The 25,884-nt window shown below is 38.6% G+C and overlaps 1 protein-coding gene across 2 annotated transcripts in view; it reads left to right on the top strand.

Annotated features, from left to right (window-relative positions):
- Positions 1-2,987: 2,987 nt before the first annotated feature.
- The window catches only part of bcl9l (bcl9 like), a 76,358-nt gene continuing 53,461 nt past the window's right edge, over positions 2,988-25,884 (top strand). The window contains exon 1 of one of the 2 annotated variants that reach the window (XM_073853341.1): positions 2,988-3,343. The gene's annotated coding sequence lies outside the window, so the exon portion shown is untranslated. Of the gene's footprint in view, positions 3,344-7,751; positions 7,914-25,884 lie in introns of those variants that run through there. The other variant, XM_073853342.1, reaches the window with a different exon arrangement.

Below are 25,884 nucleotides of genomic sequence, written 5' to 3'. Positions count from 1 at the left end.
GCCAAAATCAGTATTATATCAGGTCAGTAGTTAAAAGTAAATAATTAATTTTACGCAAAATCCAATACCCGCCGTGATATTCTGTCATCTTTTCTCCCTTTTTTCCCAAAATGCGACAAACGCCAGTCCTCCTTTTTTACAGAACGCAATAAATCCATTTCTGATATTACAGCGGACCATTCACGCAATGTAAACAAACATGGCGGCGCGCTGAGTACACGGAGTCCTAGTTTTCCTCATCTACTTTGTACTTCGTGATCAACAAACAAAACAAAATAATACTTTAATAGCATTGCCAAACCTGTGATGGTTTTCTGTGACGGGAAAGAAACGTAAGCCATCAACAGCTAATAATTTCCGCGAGAGGCACTCGGTTGCTTGTTCTCCAGACAGCATCAAGCTTCTCATGCTAAAACATTGTGCTCTTAATATGTCAAAGTAAGTGTTTTGATTAATGCCATAATGTTTATTTTTTAATCATTGTATACCACTAGTCAACTAAATAAATATAAAATGGTAAAGATGAATGCACATTTATACATTGATTTAATAGATTTATAGCATTTTGAAATAAAAAACTGTCATGGATTTATTGCATTTTGTGGAAAAAAGAATTCGTTTTTATAATAAATCTTTGAAAATCAAGTTATGGATTTGAATTTTTTATGTTTTTATAACCTAAAGATGCTATGTGAAAGTTTGTAACAGAAAATAGTGGTTTTCATCTTGTCACTTTCTTGGTATAGAAAACACGTTTTTACAGAAATTTGTCAAAATGGATTTATTGCGTTTTGGAACCAAACTCTTCATATTTTCCCCTCTGTGTATATTTGAAATCAAATAAGATGTCAAAAGTAATCTAAATGTAATCCAAAAGTAGTCAGATTAGGTTACCAACAATGTGTAATCTAAGAGATTATATTACTGACTACAAATTTTGTCATGTAATTCGTAATCAGTAACTGATTACAATTCATAAGTAATCTACCCAGCCTGGCAAACAGCTGCAAGGAATATTGAAGCTTTACATCTCTGTTATATCATTAAGTCAACCTAACCTAATCCCAACCTTTACCCTAACTAAATCTAACAACAATATCATCATTTCTTGAGCATCCTTATAGTTGTCTCTGCATATTATTCTGCACGATGAGAAAGTTTTACAGCCATAGAAGAACAGCTTTTGGTTCTTCAAAGAACCTTTCCGTCAAGGTTCTTGGAAGAATCATTCTTTCTTACCTTTTATAATCTGAAGAATATTTTTATTTAAACTTCAATTAACTTTTTGTGAAACAGAACGGTTCTTCAGATGTTAAAGGTTCTTTATGGAACCATTCAGAAAAAAAGGGTTTTCTATGACATTGTGAAGCACCTTTATTTTTAAGATTTTGTACCCTAACAAAACTCCTACTGTCTCTCTTTCTTCTTTTCAATCTCTCTCTCTCTCTCTCTCTCTCTCGCTCGCTCCTCTGACTTGGCACTTAAAAGTGTAACTCAACACCAGATCTTGTAGACAAAGGGAAAAAACCCAATTTCTTTTCAGGAAAACCCTCCTGCCAATTCGGATACACATAGAACAGATCTAAATATGTCATCCCAGTGGAGCTATAGTTTTGACTTCTCACTTTTACACAACTCTGTCCATTCTTCACCATTACTACCCAAATTTAACAGCATACATTTCTCTAGGTTTCATCATGTACACGGATTTATAACACAAGCTTCCTCGGGGTGAAACCTATAAACACATCCAGCTCATAAAGAAGCTATTTGTATGCACACAATTAGATTAGCTTGCATTGTGGTTTGGAGTGGAGCTGATTTCTCGGTGGTGCAACTTTTGGTATATTTCGTGCAAGTCTGTGGAAGTTAATTCACTTTGGTACACACAAATTTGCATAATTGTACACATTTGTGTTTCAGAACAAGGTTTTGCCTGCTTTGTCGAGCCGACAGTTAAAGACTAAATTCATCAAGAGCTCGCTAAAGGGACTTTTCGGGACTTCAGCACCACCAGAGGGAGTGCTCACCTGTGAAATGATGTCTGAACACCCAATGATGAGGAAACTAATGTTTCAGAGGGTATTATGCCTCCCAGGGACAGAGTAATGATCTTGGCATGTGCCAGGTAAAGAGAGATCTAAGAGGTCTGATACATCAGATAGGCTACCTTTGTTTTCAGATCACATCTGATGTCTCTCACCTGGAGCAGACGTTAAGTTAATTCGCCTAACCACAAAAGCATAAATCTGTTCCTCTGAGGTTTAGTGAACAGAGAAAGTTACATATAGAGATGCATTTAGATACATACAGATCTTTATGTGTAAAGAGTTACAATGTCATTGCATTTGTATTAAATGGTTATGAATATTTTAAAGGTAAAATAATTTTGTGTATTGCAATGGTATGTTTACTGTAGCTGCAGTACAAATTCACTTTAAAGTAGCCTAATTTTATAATCATTTTATTATTGTTATATTCCGGTTATTATTAATATCATACGATATATAAATCATTATCTTGTTAAAATTACTTTTACACCATATAATGCACAATTTCAACTTCTTGTCAACTTTTCATTAAAATTGTCATATTAAAGGGATAGTTCACCCGAAAATTACAATTATTCATCATTTAAAACCCGGAGAAAAAAATATTTTGAGGTTCATGAGCCCCATTAACTTCCATAGTATTCTTATCTCTTACTACTGTATGCAAGTAAATGGGGCTCATGATCGATTTGGTTACAAACATTCCTCAAAATATCTTCCTTTGTGTTCATCAGACAAATTTTTTATCCCTTTAAAATGGTTAAATCCAGTTGCTCATTGATTTTATTTTAATAGTTTTTACAGTAAGTGCATGTATAATTTTCTTTAAAGTCCTCTGTAAATATTTATATACAAATATTAGTAATTTAAATTAATAACGTAACGTGAGTGGATATAGGATATCATTGAGAGAGAGTACAGGAAACAGTCGTGCTCGGTGTGAGTGTCACTCATATGTGTGTGTACAGTGAGTTGAGTAATGAACGCACAAGCGGCTGTCTGACGCGTCTCATCAGTGCGCGTTCAGCGCGTCTTCTGCTGCCTCTACACACTGGGCTGGAATAAGCCGACAGCGGCGTCATGATCTGCCGTCTTCCGCTTGCAGCGCAACGACAACAACAACAACACTTTCAAACGTCTCGTATTTAACCAGCGGACTGACTTCGGGCAACCGCAGCGGACGGTTAACGCAGCCGGCGAGGATCTTGCGCAGTGGCGGCGGACACTTCGAGTGATGTCGGCTGGCCGTCACTCTTGACATCGGCCTCCCCTCAGACGCGCGACGGAATGGGGTAAGAAACAGAAACATACACGCACACGCGCTCAGCGTATTTGTCAGCGCGCGCGCTTCAAATGTTTTACGCGGCGTAACGGTTATTACGATGTTTCAATAGCGAAAAGGCGCGAAAGCAATGAAACCGTGAGTGGTCCGTGGCGCGTTTGTAGCGATGAGTTGCAGCGCTGTGAGAGTCGCGGCAGCAGCTACGAGGACTCATGGAGTTAGCCTCGGATGCTAACTGGCTAGCTAACTGGCTCACTTCAATGCAATGGATGCTAATGAGCTTACTGTAACGTCGGGCCCGTCTCCATGTGACCGTCAAACGACACGAAACACCGCGGAAGACTTTGTAGCACTTGCGGATGTTGTTGTAGCGCGAGTTTGGGCTGTCGTTTGAAGGGTTTATGTTGAGAAATGAACGAGGAGCTTTGAATGATTGCCAGAGAGAGGCAGACACTTGAAGAATGTGATGGTGAGCATTGCTGCTGTTGATCTGAGCACTCACCACCATCACCTTCATTCAGTCTATGTAGTTAGTAGCAGGCTATCGCTTCAGTTTAAATGCATTTTTCCAAGCATTTTAAATAAGGTTATACATGCATATTGTGCATACGAGTGTTTTATACATGTACAGTGGCATTAAAAGTGTGCACACGGTCAAATAAAGGTACAAATGCTGTCACTAGAGCAGTCCTCTTCAAAAAGGTCCTAATATGTAGCATTTAGGTACAGCAGTATATTTCTTTTTGAGGTACCAATATGCACCCTTTACGTACAAATGTGTACCTTTTGAAAGCAACAGCTTTTGTCTTTTTTGTGAGAATTATGCGACATGACGTAAAGCATTTGTGGAAAGACAGCACTTTATAAAAAACTTTTATAAAATGTTTTAAATAATAATAAAAAAAAAACAATAGACAGACTGTTAAAAATAAAACTATATCATATCTGTAAACTCCCTGTTATGTTGTATGGATATGTTTTATGTAAATGTGATGACTACACCTGTGGCACCTGTGTGAACTTGACCAGGCAGCTGACTTACATTCACTAAAAATGATCTTGGGTTTATTTGAAAGTCATTACAATAATGGCCCAGAACTCTAAAGTTAGCTCTGAGAAAAGGTCTAGGATCATTTGTTTGAAAATGCCACGTACTGTGATATTTTGTACTGTATCTATTACAGTGACATTCATGCATTTTTCAGTGTGACTAAAGTGTTGAAATATGTTGGAGGCCACTCTTAGGTTCTCACCAGACATCTCATCAGTAAACCTGTTGGTCAACCTACAGCAACCTGATGAACTGCTTTAAAGATGTGCACACATATATTATTAAAGTAATTAAGAGGACGTGTCATTCAGGCCAAACGCTTATTTGATGTTGACCTGAAAGCTGCCAAACCATGTAAGCAATTACAATATGTAGGGGAGAGCGGGGCACAAACTAACGCTTTTTGACTTTGGCTCTATCGTTCAAAAAATATCACAGTTACATTAATATTTTTTTACACAATCAACACACACATCTCTGTTACAAATAAACACTTAAAGGTTGTTTGTGGGATGTGCCATTATCGTATAATTACAGCGAAAGCGACAGGAGTGCAAATGTTACAGCTTACCCCATAGATGCTGTTAATTGTAACAAACAGAGGGTTTGTTGTAACACCTGCTAGAAAATTTAGTTTGAACCCAAATAGTTCAATAAAATTCTGTCTACTAAAGGTGGATATTGTTTATATATCTGCCTATAATAGATAGATATCCACACATTCATCCACCCATGATCCTTCATCTAACCATCCTTGTATTATGCATCAATGCGTAAAAATACATTTTTTGAAAGGACTGAAAAATTAAGACAAAATTTCATAATTGTGATTTATTTCCTCTGATATTAAATTAACAGTTATCACTAGGGCTGGGTATCGATTCACATGTTCCGGATCGATTCGATTTCGATTCGTAAGCTATCGTATCGATTTGATTCTCGGTTCGATTCCGATTCTCGGACCGATTTTTATACTCGATTCTCGATTCAACTCAATGAATATAGATTTAATACAAATAATACTTTATTTATAAAAAAAAACAGTGAACATAAGTTTACAAGGGGGTAATTAATAAAAAGAAATTAATAGCCACCAACCTGTATATTACACTTTTTTATTTTAGGTACACTTGGGTACATTAAAACAGAACCCATTTTCAAATGCATACAATTATGTTAAATACAATACAATTTTGATGCAAGATGAAAAATGTATGCTAAAAAAAATAAAAACAGTCGCATTCCTTGATCAAACAGGATCAGGTTATTTCATAAAATATAATCGATTCGTGGCCTTTGAGAATCGATTTTTAATTGACCACGTAAAAAAAAAGATTAATCGACAAATCGATTTTTCCCCCAGCCCTTAGTTATCACTTTGATGAATAGTATTTACATTGTTTTTATTTCATTATCATTGCATACCTGAAGCTTAATTGTAACACTGGTTTCAACTAACCCCACTGTTTAAAAATGTTTTCAATCCCAGCTATCAGTTACTATAGCTATCAGTTAAAAACCCCATTCACACAGACCTTTGGTCCCAGAAAATACCCGTAAAATTGCCAGACAAGCGTCTGTGTAAACACAAACTCGTCCCGTTAATCTTCTGGTATCGTTGCCGGAAAGAGGACCTAGTCAGATACACGCCGAAAGAATGCCGTAATGGGCGTGTCGTAGTGAGGACGTGCGCGTCATCACAACAAAAGTTATGGTTCAGCTCTTTAAAATGAGAGATAACATGCATATAAACATTCGCCACGAGAAATGTTGCAAACTAGATTGAAGCAGTTATCAGGAAATGATAAATGAGACGCATAAACAATGACGCGTGTGCCGTAGTGAGGACGCGCGTGTCATGGCAACATGAAGTTGGTTCAACTCTTTAAAATGAGGGATTTATAACATGCACGACAAGAAATGTCAGCAAACTGGACTGAAGCAGATATCAGGTAAGTTAACTCGTTACTTACTGCGTTGAAACGGAGATCATTCAGCAGCATAAAATAAACGAACTATAATAAACGAAAATACCCACACGTCATCCCAACAAGATATATCGTTCAGCTCCTCAAAATGCGGGTTTTAAATGCATATAAACAATCACGATGAGAAATGTCTGAAAACTGTATTAAAGCAGAAATCAGGGAGCTTGTCAAATATCCACTCTGAAGCTGAAATCATTCACCAGCATTAGAACTGTGCGTTCACTCGCTCCTTTATAATCTTATCATAAACAAAAATCCACGCGAGTGGTTCTTGGAAAGAGAAATAATATATAATATGCAAACTTCAGACGCTGCGTAGAAGAGAGGGCGGGACTTTCAATAGGTCACTTGTCTTTCCGGGACCATCAGATGCCTGGTAATCATGGCAGTGTGAATGAATAAAAATATAAGGATCCCGGAAAAATCCTGGATGCCTTTCCCGTGTATTTTACGGAATGTCTGTGTGAAAAGGGCTAAATGGTGTTATGTTTTACACAACAAGACAGTGATTAAAATCATATGAGGTTGGATTTGGTGACTTACACACCCACAACTCCGTAATAAAAAAAAAACCGTAAGATAAAGAAATTACTTTCATGCCTCCAAAACACTCTTTTTCCAAACTTCTTACAGTAAGAGAAAAAGACCAGAAGCACAGATTGCTCAGCCCTGTATAAATATCTAAAGTAGTCGTGTTACAATTAACCCCGGGTTAGATTGTGCCCCGCTCACCGCTATATGCAAAAAAACAACAACTTTTTTCTGTTTTTATTTCAGTAAGATCTATTTTGAATGAACCAATGCATGACATTCACAATAATTTATTTTCTGAATGTATGTCCACATTAAAATGTGGGCTTGATTTGTTGTGGGATGGGACTTTATTTTATTGATCAGGAATTGATGCGATTGTGAAAGTGGCCATTTCTTATCTAATTGAATCCAAGTGGTTGAAGAGGAGGGGCCCTGGAGACATCACTGCAAAAAAAAAGGCAAAGCTATGTTTTAAATTTACAGTGTAAGCCAGTGGTTTTCAAACTGGGGGGCGTGAGATGGTGCCATAGGTTCCCCAGTTTTATTACATTTTTAAAAATACATTTTATCATAAATTATTTGCGGTTAAACCTCAGAGAAATAAGGCTACTAACCCACAGCACTACATTGTATAATATTTAACTTGAATGTTTAATTAAGATTGTTTAATGTCATGGATTTTCTTTGGGGGGGCACAAAGTTCGAGAACTACTGATGTAAGCATATAAGTTTGTATCCCATTCACCAAACCTCTGTCACAGGAGTGCTGCCCATGCTCCACTAATTTTCTTTTCCTGTCTGATCTCCAGGGTCTCAGTGACGCAAGCTGATTATGTTAGTGCTACAGTACGTGTGATATTGAGAGAGATAGTGATGCCAAGAGCTGACCACAGATCAGACCCAGCCGATAAGGTTGCATTTCATCTTGAGAGTTTGGGCAGAGCGGTCCTTTCAAATTAGACGGATCTTTTCCTTCATCGTAAGAAGCCGACAGACCGTCAGCCGTAGTAAGAGTGTGACTAGTAGAGAGAGAAAGAGTATGTGTGAGAGAGAGAGGAATGGACAGATAGAGAATGTGTGAAGTGTATTCTGGCAGTGTTTGGCTGCTCTTTAGCCCACTGGCTATAACGTCTGTACCTCCCCATTAGCTAGTGGCGTGAGCGTGATATCCTACTACGCTATTTATAGAAGCTCACAGAGTTTGCAACTTGATCTGAATTGTCTTTGAGGCCCAAGGCGTACTGTGTGCTCTGTCCCACATTGACTCGACACCTCGTAGACATCAGCGAGTGTTTTAGAGCAGGGCTACCCAACTGATTTTGCCTAGATTTTCAAGTAAGCCACATTAGGCAGTTACCAAAAGCTACATTAAATAGTTTACTGTACAGTAGGCATGGGCCAGTTACCAGTTTCAAGGTATACCGAGGTTTAAAAGAGTAAATTTTTTTCTTTGATACCATTTCCAAAGTATGAGCTGTGTTTACACAAAATTAATTAAAGGTGCCATAAAATGTTAAACTGAATATACTTGGGTATAGATGAATAATAAGAGTTCTGTACAAGGTAATGACATATGATGAGGCTCAAACACGATTGTTTCCTCCTTTTGTAAACCTTGTGCATGCCAAAGACCGTTGAAAAAACAAACCAATCCCAACATAACACCAACTGTGACATTACAGTCGAGTTGTTTGCCCCAACAATTTGCACATTAAATTAATTACAATGTTGTTACAATGTTAAAAACAAAGTTGTGACTGCGGAGTTAGCGCTGTATGCTAGTTAATGTTTTATGTTAGCATTTAGGCTGAAGTTCTACAATTGACGTTACAGTTACGTTTTGGAGGTCCATACTGGAAAAAAACCCGAACTTACCACTCAGAAACGTCCATTAACAATCTCCAAACAATTGATTATTCCTCAAAATCTGTATCTTCGTCTGATACAGACTCAAACATATAAGGTCTAGTTAACACACACTAGTGTTGCACGATGCACCGATACTTCAAAAGCATTGCGATTCTCAGAAATTAAAAACTTTACGGTTCCTACATTTATTAGTATCGATACTTAATGGCCGCGTTCCAGATTTGTAAGAGATGCATTTCAAGTTGGTGCTCAACGCACGCTTCCATTGCTTCCCACGGACGTCTGTGTTTTTTCTCCTCACGCAAGTGATACTTATGACTTGTAAATGTAACTCAGTTGAAATAAACTGAAACTGAAATAAACTAGGCTTGATGACATTTGCGACCTCCGGAGGCTGCATCCTTCGCATTGAGAAACGGCCGTTCTCTCTTGGTCACTCAAAGTTGCGAAAAAATAGCAATCTGCGCTATCAGTACGCCATCAGAACACGTTTTCAGCGTGGCTATTATAATGTACATGCGCAACACCCTACCTCCTCCCGAGAGGGAACACCTATTTACTTGTTCACGAGAGAGCATGCATGAGCCTAATTCTTCTCTTCGCTCTGTTTACAAGTTGCTGCTGGCATGGCTCACATATTGAGATGTTTACCGTGTCTGCGCGGTTCGTGACTTGTGGCAGGGCTAGCATCGCTTATCATAGCTTACATCAACTTTTACTAGCAGTGATTTTACATGGATTTCTGTGTGACCTGTGTGAAATATTCTCCCAAAAACACTCTGGTCTTGTTTCTTTCTTCAGAGGCCTTGCTTATCTTGTCATACAATACGTAAACACTTTTTCTTTTGCGACCCTCAGACATTTTGAAAAAATTAGGTGAGAACGCGAGCTTCAATGAATGGCTGAGACCGTAGCCCACAACACATATATACCTGAAAGTGTGCATGCGCAGAAAGCGAACCTAGCGACGAGCACGTATGACGGCCTTACGTAAACATATCATCAGAATGATTGACAACTGGGATGACCAATAGTCTTGATGATCCACCCTGAATAAATAAACTTTTTTATGTTTTGTTGATATAAGTTTATATGTTGTATGTTGCTTAAAAAGAAAATGTGTTGTGTCCAGTTGAAAAGTTGTTGTTTGTATGCACAAACATTTGAAAAGAGCCCATTTTAGTGTTTCAATGGCAATACCGCAACACAGTGAAACTGTGATATTTTTGCTTTAGGATATCATACCGCCAAAATCTCACAGAAACGTACAAAGCACTGTTAAAATTAAACATTAAAATTAATAAAAAGTTTCCCATGAACATCACTGGCCCAACTAGCAGTTAAGCAGATATTAAATTAAACTTATATGACATAAAATGAATATTTTTTTAAATGTGCAAATGAAGCATGATTTTAAATATTAACGTATGTAGAAACACCAGGTTTAAATTGATTTAATTAGCCACATTACCAACTAGTAGTAAATTTGAACAAAAATCAAGCAAAGTGAACTTCACATGTACATACACTGTGTGAACCTGATAGGGCAAAAATGGCCCAAAAAGTGAAATTAGGTCTGAGAAAAGGTCTAGCAACATTTATTTACAGCTACATATTTAGATTTTTTCTATCAAATACAACAGACAATTGTCTGAACGTCACAGTTTATCTCTGAAAAGGTTACAGGGTAAAGGGTCAGACATGAGCATTGGAATTTTCCAAAGTCAGACTGGATGATCAGTATCATACAACCACAATATTAACACATTAGTAGGTGTTTACCAAATTCATGTAGACATTTAGTCATGATATTAGCTATTAAAACCTCTTGACACCATATTAACACCTTTCCATCTTAACCATGTCTGAAAATAATGATCAACATAAACCTACAAATGTAAATACTTTAACAGAAGAATGTTTCCACTTGTAAGCTTACTGAGGAACTCAGCGTGTGGTTAGGATGGCCTGACTTGATCAAAAGTTCAAACCTGTGATCCACTTCTTCTTTTGTGGAATCTGTAATGGATGCGCCTGCTTTAAGAAACTAAACCAGACTAGATTGTCACACCATATCTCAGTCACAGAGAATATTTGTTTGATAAATGCACTTGAATACTTGAGATTCTTTTGCCACTTCTGTAGAGTCAAAGATAGGACAGGAATTTTTAGTGAGAAAAGAAGGGAACATCTAAACGTCATAGCTCTTCTTTAGGATTTAACCACTAGACAGGGATGCAGAAGGGATCTCAAATATGGGAAGGGGACACATGCTAAATCTCATCAGCCTCGCAGTATGATGTGACTATAAAAGCCTTGTTGCCACGGGTACACTTGTATGCCACACCATTGACAAGCTATAAAACTTTGCAGTCACTGCAAGCCGCTAAAAGTTTTTGTCATGTAAGTTTATCACTGTTTATCTATATTAGTCTTGGCTCATGAATATTAATTAGGCTAAGTAGTGACATTTGCACCAAATTATTTTCTAAAATTTGGATGTTGATGTGCTCATGCATTCCTTCAATACACTGCCAAAGCAACAGTTGGCAAAAGTTTCTGCTTATATTTCTTGTTTTATGTAAAACAGACTTCTGCAAATATGATTTTTTTATTACTGGTCTAGACTTAAGTCTTACAATGTGATCATTGTGTTTGCAAATTGTAAATGCGTATCGAGACCTTGCCCGTCTTGTATGTACGTGCTCTTAAAAATTGTATTGAATGATATTGCTGCCCTAGACTTAAATCACTATTTGAAGTGTTGACTGTCTGACAAGTCAGACCACAGAAGATAATGCTGTTACTTGTGAATGGAAAAAAAAATGTATGGTCATTACAGGATATTGCACTTTAGCAACTGTAAAATAAACTATTATTTTATTTTCATTAATAGATGTTTATTTGTATTAAATTACAAACCCGTATAAATTTCTTTGTTCTGATGAACACGAAGGAAAACATTTTGAGGAATGTTCGTAATGAAACAGTTTGTGAGCCTCATTCACTTTCATAGTATTCTTTTTTCCTACTATGGAAGTGATTGGGGCTCATGAACGGTTTGGTTACAAACATTCCTAAAAATATCTTCCTTTGTGTTCATCAAAACTAGGGCTGAAACGATTCATCGAGTAGCTCGATTACAAAAATTCCTTGAGGCAAAAATTCTGCCTCGAAGCCTCGTTTAATTCCTATGACGCGCACTTATACACGCAGGGATCTGATTCACACGGACCGTTGTTCAATGTTCAGGAAGCATACCATAGCGCGTGATACATTTTGAATTTATTTGGCGCGTTGGCTGAGAGTAAAGATGTCCATAAACGGCAGAGAATGTATAAAGTTTTCATTTTCGTTATGCATCATTTGTTTTGGTTGTTTAAAAACAGAAAAAAATGTATCCGATTAATCGATCAAGTGCTAGATTAATTGATTACAAAAAGAAACGATAGCTGCAGCCCTATTCAGAACAAAGAAATTTATATGGGTTTGTAACAACATGAGAGCAAGTAAATGATGACAACATTTTTATTTTGGGGTGAACTATCCTATTAATACTCATCAAGGTCTAAAGTTTAAGATTAAAAGTTTATTAATCTGTGGCTTAATAATTCACCAGCACATCCCTGGAGACTGAATATGTTTTGTTTATTATTATTTTGACTTTTAAAGATGTTTTCATATTTAAAAGCTGCACAAACTTTTTTATTTAGGGATAAAAATATTAAAATAAAAAAGGATTATATTAGTAAAACTCTAGTAGTGTGGCTTTTGCACTTTTAAAAGTACACTTTTACGTGTAAATACCCTAATTTAGTGCATTATTTAGCCTAAATTAAGTAAACATTTTAATTGATTAAATATTCAGGTTCTTAACCGATTAGTCGATTAATCGAAGAAAAATATCGCCCGATTAATCGATTATGAAAATAATCATTAGATTGCAGACCATAAACATAAGCTGGATTAGAAGTAATATTCTGAAGTAAAAAAACAACAACATGTAAGCAAACATTTCATAGCAGTTTCATATAAAATCCTAGAAAAAATCAATTTAAAAAATCAATTTTAGATGCACAGAGAAATTTGTGCAGCAAATGAAAAATAAAAATGTTACATCCAGGAAGGCTGAGTAGGATTTCCTATAGTGATTATAATGGGAACTATCTGATTTTGCATCACAACCTGCCATATGTGTCAAGTGTAGACATGTTGTGAGGTTGCCGCCCCGTGCCCTGTTTGTTCTAATGCAAGTTCGTTTGTTTAGCTTTTTAATCTTTTTTTCGATCTTGATACCTTTTAAACCCTAACGTATGGCCTCTCACCTGCGACGGTGTCTTTCATGAGATATTTTGTATCACCTCTGTTAAGAGAGAGAGTATGTTCCCTGCTGCCATCTGCTTTTATGTTGTTTAAAGAGTAGCACATCCTCTCAGGCATACAGGCGTCCTGGGAATGCATATTCACAAAAGAATATTAAAAAACAACAGCCCAGAATACTTCAGATCTTTCTTATGCTGGTTATGTGATCTGCGTACATCACAAGATTGTGAAGATCGGAGACATTGATGCATGGATTTTTGTGCTAATGCATTGTGAGGGTCACTGTATGCTATATATCTTATCCTGGCATCATTGCCACATTGTAAATTTGAAGGTGATTTTGTGTGCTATTATCCTTATGCAGCTTATTAAAGGCCAGAACAAGACTATGCAGAAGAAGGTGAAATGTGTCATCGAACGTAGTTTGGGATCTATTAAAGGCCGTTTGTAGTACGTTGGAAGGACAATAAGATCCAATGGTCGGAACAAAGTGTTTCTTATCTGGTCAGGTGATCTGAGAGCTTTCAGATGAGTTACAAGCTGCGGCGCTAAGGTGAGCTATGAAAGAATAATGTGATATTGAGATGCTTTGAGCAAGACGAAAACAACAGCACCCAGCTGTGAGGCTTAACAAAGATACCAAAACACTTCAAGCTCAACACAACAAGCCTTTTTTTCCATCAGTACAAACCCTTCAGCCGAATCAAGCTAGAACTTTGTCCTACATTTAAGGTGGAATGGAAATTATGTTGGAGTTTATTCTTCGAGTGCAGCGATTTGCTGAAGTGCAGTATGTGTATACAAACCTAATTTAAGACTTAAATATTTAGCTGTGCGCATCAGTGATAAAGTAAATCATCTCAAATTATTTCCCATTTTCTTCCCCCTGTAATGACGATTGTTGATAGCTAGTTAATATATGAATTTACAAAAAATCTGCAGATGTGTGCAACAGTTCGTGCAAAACTGGCCTTCTCTAACAGATTTTATATGAATCAGTGTTTAATCAGCATGCCAACTCCTCCTACATTTACATTTATTTTCATAATTTGTAAAAAATAGCTTGTGAAATACAGAATGTGATGGAGAATAATGCCAGGTGGTTAAGATTTTTAAAGCTGATTGCTAAGCCCAGCATCACTATTTCTCATATTTCGAGTAAGAGATTTAAATAAACCTCAAGCTTTTTGTATATAATGTTGGTTAATAACTCATTCCTTGCAGTTTTGCTGCAAACATCAATTATACCTGAAATCATTACACTGTAAAAAAAATACTTTGCTGCCTTAAAATTTTTGTTAAATCAACTTAGATTTACAATATTTACAAGTCATGTCAACAGAGATGAGTTGTCACAACTTATAAAATATAGTTGAGAAAAGTCATAAACAACTCACCTGTAGTTATAACAACTTTTGAAAAGTTGGCATTGTACTGCATTTACAACATTTAGGTATATAGGTAAGCAAGATTAACATTAGATTGGCAAAAATGTTGTGTGTTATGTCAGCTTTAAGTAAAACATTTAAGTTGAAAAAGTTTTAATATCTTAGGTGTTACCAATTGAATTAGGTGTTACCAATTGAAGTAATTAAACATACCTTACATTTTTGAAATGAGAAAATTTAAGTTAAATTTGCCAATTGAAGTATTTTTGAGTTGATCCAACTTTTACTTTTTTACAGTGAAGTGAGTTGGTAAGTTGAATAGGCTTAAGCTATTACAACTTTATTTTTTTATTTATAGCAACTTCTAATGCTGGGTACACACCAAAAGATTTTTGACATCTTTTAAGATTTTTCAAAAATGTGATAACCCACAAACATGAGTATAAAAAATCCTAGATTTAACAGTTTTGCTCCTATAGTGTGTGGTTTGCCATGATGTGTCAAAGACAGCACACCACACACAAACAGATTTTCAACCAGAGTCTCGACTGTGAACACAGGAAATCTCGCGAGACTTCAGAATAAGCATTGGGGACGATATGCAGGAAGAAATTTCAGTGATAGTGTTTGGAATGATTTTCACAGAAAATTCAAGGAAAAATTAAACAGTTTGGGTAAAGTCGTGGAGACAGCAGGAACATGGTTTGTACAAGTTCACTTTGCATCAACTTCACTTTGTTCTGCATCATGACTGCTAGCCTTTCATCATCTCGCTTTCTGATTGGGTATTGTTTTGTTTCACGTGATAATCAAAATAGCGTATGCGCGTTGGTCCTCGGGGTTCCCTCACACATCAAGAGTTCTGATCGTAAATATTTAACATGTTCAATATTTACTATCCGCGATCGCTGCGCCTTCCACGTTCTTCCAAACTGGTTCGGACACTCTTTACACACCTCACACCAAGGAAAAATCTGTTAAAATATCTCTAGAACCATCAAGATAATCAGGACATAGCTAGGATTGTTGAAAGGGGGGAAATCGGCCCAAAATCAGCCTGATTATCTTCGGTGTGTACCCAGCATAACTAGTCCAAAACGTTGAAAGGACTTTTATTGCAAGTTTTTTACAGTGTATCAACTCACTAAAGCTCAGTACTTTGGCATTTTGGCAACATTCTGACATCCACCCATCAACGTTGTGACGACAATGCCACAACCACACACACTGTAATGTTGTTACCTTTTTAATCTGAATAACCTTTCTACAAGAGTCATTAGTGTATACACATGCACATTTTACATGTGTAAACATATTGAGTGCCGAGTCCTTTGCTCACTTTCCTGTTGTCTCTCTTACGTAACAGATGGCGACAGGTGCATCTACCTGCATTTACACTGCAGTTTATATTGCGTGGATTTAAAATTTTGACACAAATGAGTGTTTTCTTTTGGATTCGACTGTGCAGCCACAGCCTTGCACATACGCATGCTTTTGAATGTTCATGAGCAGCTGCCATTCAGACAGTTCAGGGGCACCGATGTGGGTCACTACTCTGTACTACCAGTACTGCAGAAAGAGTAAAAAAAGTACTGAAGTACATGTCTTTTGACATCCCCTACTACAGCATGTCTCTCTCTCTGCATTTCCATCCTGTTTGTGCTGCAACTGCAGTTCGCATTTTTCCTTGCTCTAGTTGGCTGATGGCCCAAAGTGTGTTAGAGAAACAACCCTTGACCCCTGTGCAAAGTGAGCCCGGCTCTTCTCAGTCTTTAGAGAGAGAGGGAGAAAGAGAGAGAGAAAGCTGTCGGAGCTCACCGAGGTGGCCGCAGTGGCTGCATCTACACATGCTGTACACTGCTGTTCTTTGGGACGACAATCTGTTTATGCTGTATGCCTTACTATTGCCCAACCGCCCTCTCTCTCTCTATTTTCTATTCTCATGGGTGGCACTTGGCACATGGTCCACAAACTCAATTCCAATATCTGATCAAGATGCATATAAACCGATCACATTTTGACCACCTATCTAATGGCGCTTTTCCATTGCATAGTACCCCACGGTTTGGTTTAGTTTGGGTCGGGTCAGCTTACTTTTGGGAGCTTTTTCATTACGTGCAGTAAGTGGTACCCGATACTTTATTTCGTACCACCTTGGTTGGGGTTCCAAGCGACCTGAGCTGATACCAACACTGTAGATCACTGATTGGTCTGAGAGAATTGTCGCTACCAGCGTCATCGCTATAATGTTAGCTTTACCTTTAGTGCTAGCTTGCGCTGTTTTGAGCAAACATGTTGTCATCTGTGCTCTGCTATAAGTTTTCAAACTCCCTTTTAGTGATGAAAAACATCCACATGTTGAGAATCAGGGAGACCATAACAGTTTTTTCCAGAAGTTTGTGGCAGAATATTCGCGACGAGCACGTCAGTGTTAAATGCTTAAAGGTATAGCGGAAGACTATTGGTCATCCGAGTGTCAACCATTCTGATGATATGTTGACGTAAGGCCGTTGTATGTGCTCGTCCCTAGGTTCGCTTTCTGCAGATGCGCACTTTCAGGTGTTTATGTCATGTGTAGTGGGCTACAGTTTCAACCATTCATTGAAGCTCGCGTTCTCACCGTGTTTTTTCTAAATGTCTGAGGGTAGCAAGAGAAAACGTGTCTACGAATTGTAGGACAAGAAGAGAAAGGCCTCTGAAAACGAAACAAGACCAGAGTGTGTTTGGGAGACTATTTCACACGCTGGCGTGCGCTAAAAGCACTGGTTGGGCTTCCCGCGCGAAGTTTCTACTTGTCAGGTAAAGTTTGTCATGCTATTTGGAGAAATCCATTTAAAATCACTGCTAGTAAAAGTTGATGTAAGCTATGATTAGCAATGCTAGCCCTGGCACACTGTAAACATGCGGACAACAACTTGTAAACAGAGCTAAGAGAAGAACTAGGCTCCTGCATGCTCTCTCTCTTGTTCATGCGCTTAATAGGCGTTCCCTCTTGGGCGCAGGTAGAGTGTTGTGCATGTGCATTTTCTAAAAAGTGGAGGGGCGGTTCTTTTCAAAAATTCGGGAAAATGCCACAGGTGTTTGAAAAGAAACTGTCATGTGATACAGATGTAGTGATAAACGCGATGTGCAAACATCCATTTGTGGTGGCCAATTTTAGTTTTGTGGCGTACTGAGAAATAAATAAATGTATGGGAATGTACAACAACGCTCTCACTTGTATGCTGTCAGAGCAGTAGGCGGCGCAAATATAACGACATGCCTAGAATCCCTTCCACTGCGAAGTGATACTAAACTCGATGGAAAAGCTAACCACGCCAAAATGAGGTGAGCGGATCTGACCCAAACTAAACTAAACCGTGGGGTACTATGCAATGGAAAAGCGCCATTATATTGTGTAGGTCCCCCTTTTGCCACCAAAACAGCCCTGACCCGTCGAGGCATGGACTCCACTAGACCTTACTATCTAAACCAGCATTCACTTTTTCAGCAATTTCAGCTACAGTAGCTCGTTTGTTGGGTCGGACCACGCGGGCCGGCCTTCGCTCCCCACGTGCCTCAGTGAGCCATGGACTCCCATGACCCTGTCACCGGTTCACCGATTTTCTTTAATTAGACCACTTTTGATAGGTTGTGACCACTGCACACCCAAACATCTAGCCATCACAATTTGGCCCTTGTCAAAGTCGCTCAGATCCTTAAGCTTGCCCATTTTTTTCTGCTTCTAACACATCAACTTTGAGGACAGGTGTAGTTGGTGTTAAAAGGCAAGCATAAGGATCTGAGCAACTTTGACAAGGGCCAAAATGTTGACAGCTAGACGAATGGGTCAGAGCATCTCAAAAACTGGGGTGTTCCCCGTCTGCAGTGGTCAGTACCTATCAAAAGTGGTCCAAGGAAGGAAACACGGTGAACCGGGCGACAGGGTCATGGGCGGCCAAGGCTCACTGATGCACGTGGGGAGCGAAGGCTGGCCTGTGTGGTTCAATGACTCCAATCCAACAGATGACCTATTTTAGCTGAAATTGCTGAAAAAGTGCAGGGCTGTTTTTGTGGCAAAAGGGGGACCTACACAATATTAGTCAGGTGGTCATAATGTAATGGCTTATGTACTGTACAAATAATCGTTGTTATGCTGGTGATGTAGCTGGTGTTGTTGATATTTAATAATCTTAAGTATTAAGGGGGTTGCACACAGGACGCGCAGCTCAGTGCTGCGCTGTTCTAAAAAACTCAAACACATTGCTTTCTATGAGTATACGCACCCCGGCGCTGACAGATAGCGCCTGTCCGCGTCGCCCAGCTACGACTCAGGAAGTTACTCAAATCCCTGTCGCGCCACTCACATAGTTTAACATTAAATACCATCATATTTGTCCCAAATCATTAACGATTAACACTGGCTGCTAACGTATATTGTGCATTTTGAAGTAGATGCTATCTGATGAAGCTTGTGCTATTTAATGTGTACTCTCGGTTTACAATACCTCCGAGTTGTCCTAGACACGACGTGGCGCAGTGCGACGCTGAGATGCGCAGCCGGTGTGCAACCCCCTGTGTAGTGGCATATTTTGTTTGATGATACTGTACGTGTTCTCAAAAACGCAATATTGATTCATGGCAGTTGTTTAGTTTTTTAAAATCCTGAACGCTAGATAGCAGTCTCCTTATCTCTAAACTCTCAAGAGTGACAGAAAGTACTTGCTAAGGTTTGCATATGGTGGTGTTTTTTTGATGACAGCTTTCCTAAAATTATTTCCTATTCTATTCCCCAAATAAGAAATATCCCACTATATCGCATCGGCCACAGCTTCCAGTAGCGCATTGTACTGTATCGCAACACATGATATGCATTTTATCACTAGATTCTTGCCGGTTATGTATTTGCTACAATTGTTGCAAAACCTTACAATGCGGCTGTGCAAAGCTCAATAGTATCACTGCGATGTTTATAATATGCATCATTTTTTTGTTTGCAAAATCATTGTCACATTAACATACACAAACTACACAAGCCGCTTCCCTGATTTAATACTTTCCAACAATAAGCAACACTTTTGTTAACCGATTCTCAGCATGTAGCTGCAGACAGTATGTTTATATTGGCTCATTTGATTGCTCCTCTCCCCTTTTTCCTTCTTCAGACCCCTGCAGTCCATCCTTCCTCCCTCTAAAATAAACAGTACGCTTTCACTTTGTCGTGGCATTGTTATCGGCGTGAGGGCATGGATAGTATTTTCAAACACGAACGTCTAAGAGATAATCTCCCCCGACTGCATCCGCTGTTGCTCGCTTTGTTTGTTTTTGTCGTCATCCGGCTCGCTTCAGGCCTCACGTTCTTCGCTCTTCTCTAGCGCTGCCTTCATACGCTGGGACCCATGACATGTGCTGTTGCCACAGCAACCTGACCGAACCCCCGACAGCCTGATTTCTTGGCTTTTACCTGTGCGAAGTCCCACAATGCAATGCACACTGAGCAGTCCCGTTTATAGTCAGATATACACAGCAGAGCTTCCAACTGCTTGCAGATATACAAATTGCTCTTCAAATTTTCCTAAAGGTATTCTGTATTCCTGTTTTTTTCTGTTTTGTTAATGCCAATCATGTTTATTACAACATGATTATGATTAGTTCACATTTGCAAATATCCTGGCATGAGACGCGTGCATCCAACTTATTCTGAGAAACTGGAAGAGACGCTTTCAGTAATTATAGATAATTACAAAAATGGCTTTTGTTTTGAGAAAAGTAATCACCTGACGGTGAAAAAGGATTTGAAGAGTGATTGTAATTTGCTGTGGGTTGTTGTTGATTACCTTATTTATCAAAGTTGTTCAGCAGGGTGTCTCTAATGTTCACTACACATTTTGGTGATAATACAGATCTCCTCTAAGATAAGAAACACTCAACATAAGTACTTGTGCCATACCTGTAGCCTTTACGTTACATCACAGCTGTGAATCATGCTTTGCTTTTTACTATTGGCAGGTGATATAAGGGGTGGGACTTTCCCATTGTACACAGCATTTTATTGCATAAATAAATTGTATACGCCTACAAGATATACGAGTCCAAAATTGAGTCCAAGTCATCATTTTGAACTTATCACTTAGTGCCAATAAACAATGACACACATTAACAACTTAACTAAGTAATAAAAATAACTACGTTATCTGCTTACTTTGCTATGACAACCGTTGACTGCAACAAAACCTTTTAAGAAAGGCAAATAGCACCTCTTCCAGCAGTGTCAGGTTTTAGGATAATTTTATGTTGAAAATATGTGTTATTCTCAAAAATCTTGAAGAGCTGACTTGAACACTAAAACAAACAAAAAAACATAATTTATTCAGAAAAAAAGCATTTGGTATAAATAAGTCCATTATGACTTTTGCGATTAAAATGTAATATTGATTACAATTTAAAATAATTAAACAAGATATTTGGAAGAAGTAACAAGTTTTCAGGTTTTTAACCTCATAATGGTTGACAATTGGCTATTTTTACTGGAAGGCGGGACTAGAGCCTCCATACTGAACATTGCAATCTCCCCCATGCATTTCAATGCCAGTGACTTGTTAATATAAAATATTTTTGTCTTTACTAGAGGTACAATTTGTAAAATATTTGCAGTAAAATATCCAAAAACCACTAGGCCAGTGTTATATATTTTGTCCAGCTAATTACTAACAATATCTCTAATGTTTTCAACTACTTGTAAATTATGAGAAAATTGTCATTCTAAACAGTGACACGGGGCAGTGCAGTCGCCTGTCAATGACATTTAATATCCACGTTACCCTTTGTTACTGCCTTTACTGACGTAGAAACCACACGACAACAGTGTCGTGGACAAATGCGGAAGTATGCGTTAGTGTAAACCACTTGTCAGGCTACTTGTTTGTTTATGGTAAGTTTTTTTAATCTGAACACTAGGGTTGTGCCGATAGAGGATGGTATCATGTATTGACGATTCGCAGACATATCCTTTTCCTCGCATGAGAAGGTTTGTGGGTTTCACTTTGTGCGAGAGAGTTTGTAACGCGCGTGGATTCCTTCTCGCACACACCTGGATTTAATGCATGCTTCTTGGACTCTTACACGTACCTGAATGCGTGCAGCATGGTGAATGTTTTGTATCCGTTCCCTGGCATGTAGGAAATTTTAGAATGCCTGCGCTTTTCCGCGCTTCGATTAATGGCATCAGTTTTAAGAAGGTTGTGGTCATGACATTGTTGCCCTTGCTTCTTTTTTGTCCAGTTGCTTATCCTCACTGAAACATCTGACAATGCTTAAGTCTTTGTACTGTGCAAAAGTTATGCCTGGTGCACACTGTGAGATTTTAGCCACGATTTAGCTGTCTAAGACAAACTTTAGACTTGACCTGGACCTCATCTCAGAGACTTGAACTGGACCTCATTTCAGAGACTTGAACTGGACCTCATCTCAGAGACTTGACCTGGACCTCACCTCGCCTCAGAGACTTGACCTGGACCTCACCTTGCCTCAGAGACGTGACCTGGACCTCACCTCAGAGACTTGACCTGGACCTCACCTCGCCTCAGAGACTTGACCTGGACCTCACCTTGCCTCAGAGACTTGACTTGGACTTCATCTCAGAGACTTGACCTGGACCTCACTTTGCCTCAGAGACTTGATCTGGACCTCACCTTGCCTCAGAGACTTGACTTGGACTTCATCTCAGAGACTTGACCTGGACCTCACCTCAGAGACTTGACCTGGACCTCACCTTGCCTCAGAGACTTGACTTGGACTTCATCTCAGAGACTTGACCTGGACCTCATCTCAGAAACTTAACTTGGACTTCATCTAAGAGACTTGACCTGGACCTCACCTTGCCTCAGAGACTTGACTTGGACTTCATCTCAGAGACTTGAACTGGACCTCATCTCAGAAACTTAACTTGGACTTCATCTCAGAGACTTGACCTGAACCTCACCTCAGAATTTTGACCTGGACCTCACCTTGCCTCAGAGACTTGACTTGGACTTCATTTCAGAGACTTGACCTGGACCTCACCTCAGAGACTTGACCTGGACCTCATCTCAGAGACTTGAACTGGACCTCACCTCGCCTCAGAGACTTGACTTGGACTTTATCTCAGAGACTTGAACTGGACTTCATCTCAGAGACTTGAACTGGACTTCATCTCAGAGACTTGACCTGGACTTCATTACAGAGACTTGACCTGGACCTCATCTCAGAGACTTAAATTGGACCTTATCTCAGAGACTTGAACTGTACCTCATCTCAGAGACTTAACCTAAACCTTACCTCATAGATGTGAGACTTGACTTGGACTTTACATCAAAGATTTGAGACTTGACTTGGACCTTAGGTTGGTGATGCTGCTGTATGTTTAAGACTAAATAATTATCTGTGTTATGAATGGGTAAGCTCTATTAATGTGACACACATGTCAATGCTTTCCTATGGGCTGTGTGCTGTTGGATCTAGAAAGCTAGCCACTGTCTATTGTCCACTGTCCAACGACAACCTCTTTTGCACAGCTTACATAGTAAACACAAACTTAATCCATTCTTTACTAATACTCACCTGTTTTTTGGCTACTGAACACTATGGTGTTGATGTGTCAATTTATACTATATGTAAATATTTGGTTGTCATATTATTGTCTTATGGTTGTGATGTCACAAAATTTGTAAAAATTATTTATTATTGCAGCCTAATTTTTGTAAATGGTATAGGTATGACATGTTTATATAGTAGATCAGCCTATTTTGTTATTTTTTACAATTACCTTTTTAAAGTAATCATTCACCCAAATATGAAAATTCTCTCACAATGTTTTTAAAATAGGTTTGTGAGAAATGATTCATAGATTGTTTAGTAGATTAAGACTTTTTCTCTGTCCCAGCAGTACAGTTACTCAGCAATCATGGGTGCCCATCCACAAGATATAGAGGATGCTGAAGATCATATTACAGAGTGACTTGATCTGTCATATAGGGCTGGGCAATATAGCTAATCCCAAAGCTCTGGATTTTGGCCTTTCAAAGATATTATATATCTTTATATTCTCTGAAATGGCTTACCAGAGTGACTTTTCATTTCAATCAAGTACATTCCTATAAGCCAATTCTTTGATGTATGCGCATGCAGTTGGTGTCCCAACGTCTCAGTCTTCCCAAGCTACATCTAGGGTCCTTGTGGGGTTGGAATTGAAGCTTCAGCCCAATTCCCCTCTTAGTTGAGTTCTGACAGGAGTCAAGCTCTTACCTGCAGTTACATATGTACACGGCATCTGCAGCGGCTGTAACTTCTGTCTGGTTGCACTCTTGTAACCTTTTGTTCTACCCAAGACTGCACTGCACTCACTCCCACGACAGCGAATGACAGAAAAACAAATGGCCTGTTGCGGTGGAAGAACAATAGAGTAACTAAGGAGAGAAGACATAAAGCTGGACTGAGAGAGAGAAGGGGGGGATTATTAGATAGACATTGGGTAGTTTCTTGGTAAACCATCTTTTGTGATAAAAGCAAGACTTGACAGGATCTGACCCATATTTTGTACTAAAAGCCAGACTGGGAGTGTTGGGCATTATTATGTACAGCATTTACTCATTGGTCTCCTTGTTGTGCAATAGTCATTAATTTTGCACAAAACCATTAATGTAATTGGTTACCTTTGAAGATGATTTACCTACTGACCCCCAATGCCCATTGACCTAACATTTTAAGGTGAGTTCCCATAATTCCTTGCACAAAGTGTAAGTGATTTGATTGGTTCTTAACTGGGATTGGGTTTTAACACACCTCACCAACACAATGTTAGGGTTTTGTGATTAGTTGCAAGGCACTATGTGGTTTCTAGGGTGTCCTGGGTGGTTGCTAGGCAGTTACGTCCTAGTCTGAGTCAAGTGCGAGGTTGTTATTGTATACTTAAATACAAATGCGGAGAAAATGTATATGGCAAATAATTTATTGTGTGAATTATTTGTAAAAGAGTACAATAAGCTAAAAACTAAATTTAAAGGTGCCATTACCGTTACCCCAACATTAAATTAAACATTGTACTTAATTTTAATGTTGTTACAATAATTACAACAAAGTTGTGACTGCTGAGTCAGCACTATATGCTATGTAGATATCGGAGAACAATTTAACAGATTATTTCAATGCATTCTTTGAAACCTTTAGAAAGTATCTTTTTTTTTGTTCAAATCGCTAATGTTAAGTATGATTTAATAATAGCTTGTCTTTGAAGGCACCACCAGCAAGTCCTCTGCTTGTCATTTATAGAGCTGTCAGACATAATTGATGCTCAGTCAAATGTCAAGATGATCTTACAGGCAGCATGAATAATGGGTTTGAACATGGTTTAAACATGTTTAATGGCTCCCTCTTCACACACACTTCATTAGTATCTAAGAAGAACACATGCCAAGACAGATATACAGATACAGGGTAGCGTTCACATGGTGTGAAGTAGTCCTCACTGCCGAGGAGGTGAAATTAAGGAAAGTGGAAAAAATTGCGTTAGTCATTGTGTGTGTGATAGTGGACGTATTAGTCAGATGCTGAACGAAAACATACTTGACTTAGCCGGTTTCAGCTGATGTGTGGGAAATTTGGGTTTCTGCTTGGCGAGTTTCATGTTTCAACAAGACACTCTTCTTACATGAGCGGCATGATTTCTGACAATTAGGGCTTTTTGTCTTTTCTCTTGTCCTGATGGAGGGTACGTGCTAGCGCACGCTGAGTCACCGGTTGTAATCTGGGGTGTGGGGTGGTGATTTCTACCGCAATGTCGTAAGTATGCTCAGTGTTAGGTGCTGACTCTAGATTTTCAGAGGAAGGTGTATGTGTGTTTGTTCCTATAAATTGTCAATAAATTACCAAAGTCCTCGACTAGCGATGATCGAGATGTTGTAAAATGGGTTGCAAACAAATTTCTGCTGCAGCACTTTGGGGTTCGCACGGCACACTGGAGAAACGGTTTTAAATTAGATATTTATTCAAATTGAGCTGAAAATGACCAAAAAGTGCCAAGTGCAGAGTTGAAACAGCATTAAAAAAAAATAGTTGGAGATTTAGTGTTTTTTAGACCCATCAGGATGGATGGATCAGAACAAATTATGATGATTCACACACCCCGGTCACTATTGGAACTTTATAAAGCTTTATAAATGACCTAATTTCTCCACCCCTGGTGTCAGTAGATTTGCATATCACTTAGGCGTTGCACAAACCCTGAAGTCACAACGGCTGATTTTAGCATTTAAAGCACGAGTGCAGTGGCAGGTTGACAGATTTAAAACCAAATACATAACCATCCAGCAGTCATATACACACTGAAAAATAAGCAATAAAAACAATGCATTTGTGGTCTATGCTTTTATTTTGAATGTGTTTG

Source organism: Misgurnus anguillicaudatus, chromosome 15 (genome assembly GCF_027580225.2).
Source record: "Misgurnus anguillicaudatus chromosome 15, ASM2758022v2, whole genome shotgun sequence".
NCBI classification, from domain to species: Eukaryota; Metazoa; Chordata; class Actinopteri; order Cypriniformes; family Cobitidae; genus Misgurnus; species Misgurnus anguillicaudatus.
The sequence above is the reverse complement of the archived record's forward strand: the minus strand, read 5'-3'. Positions and strand labels throughout refer to the sequence as shown.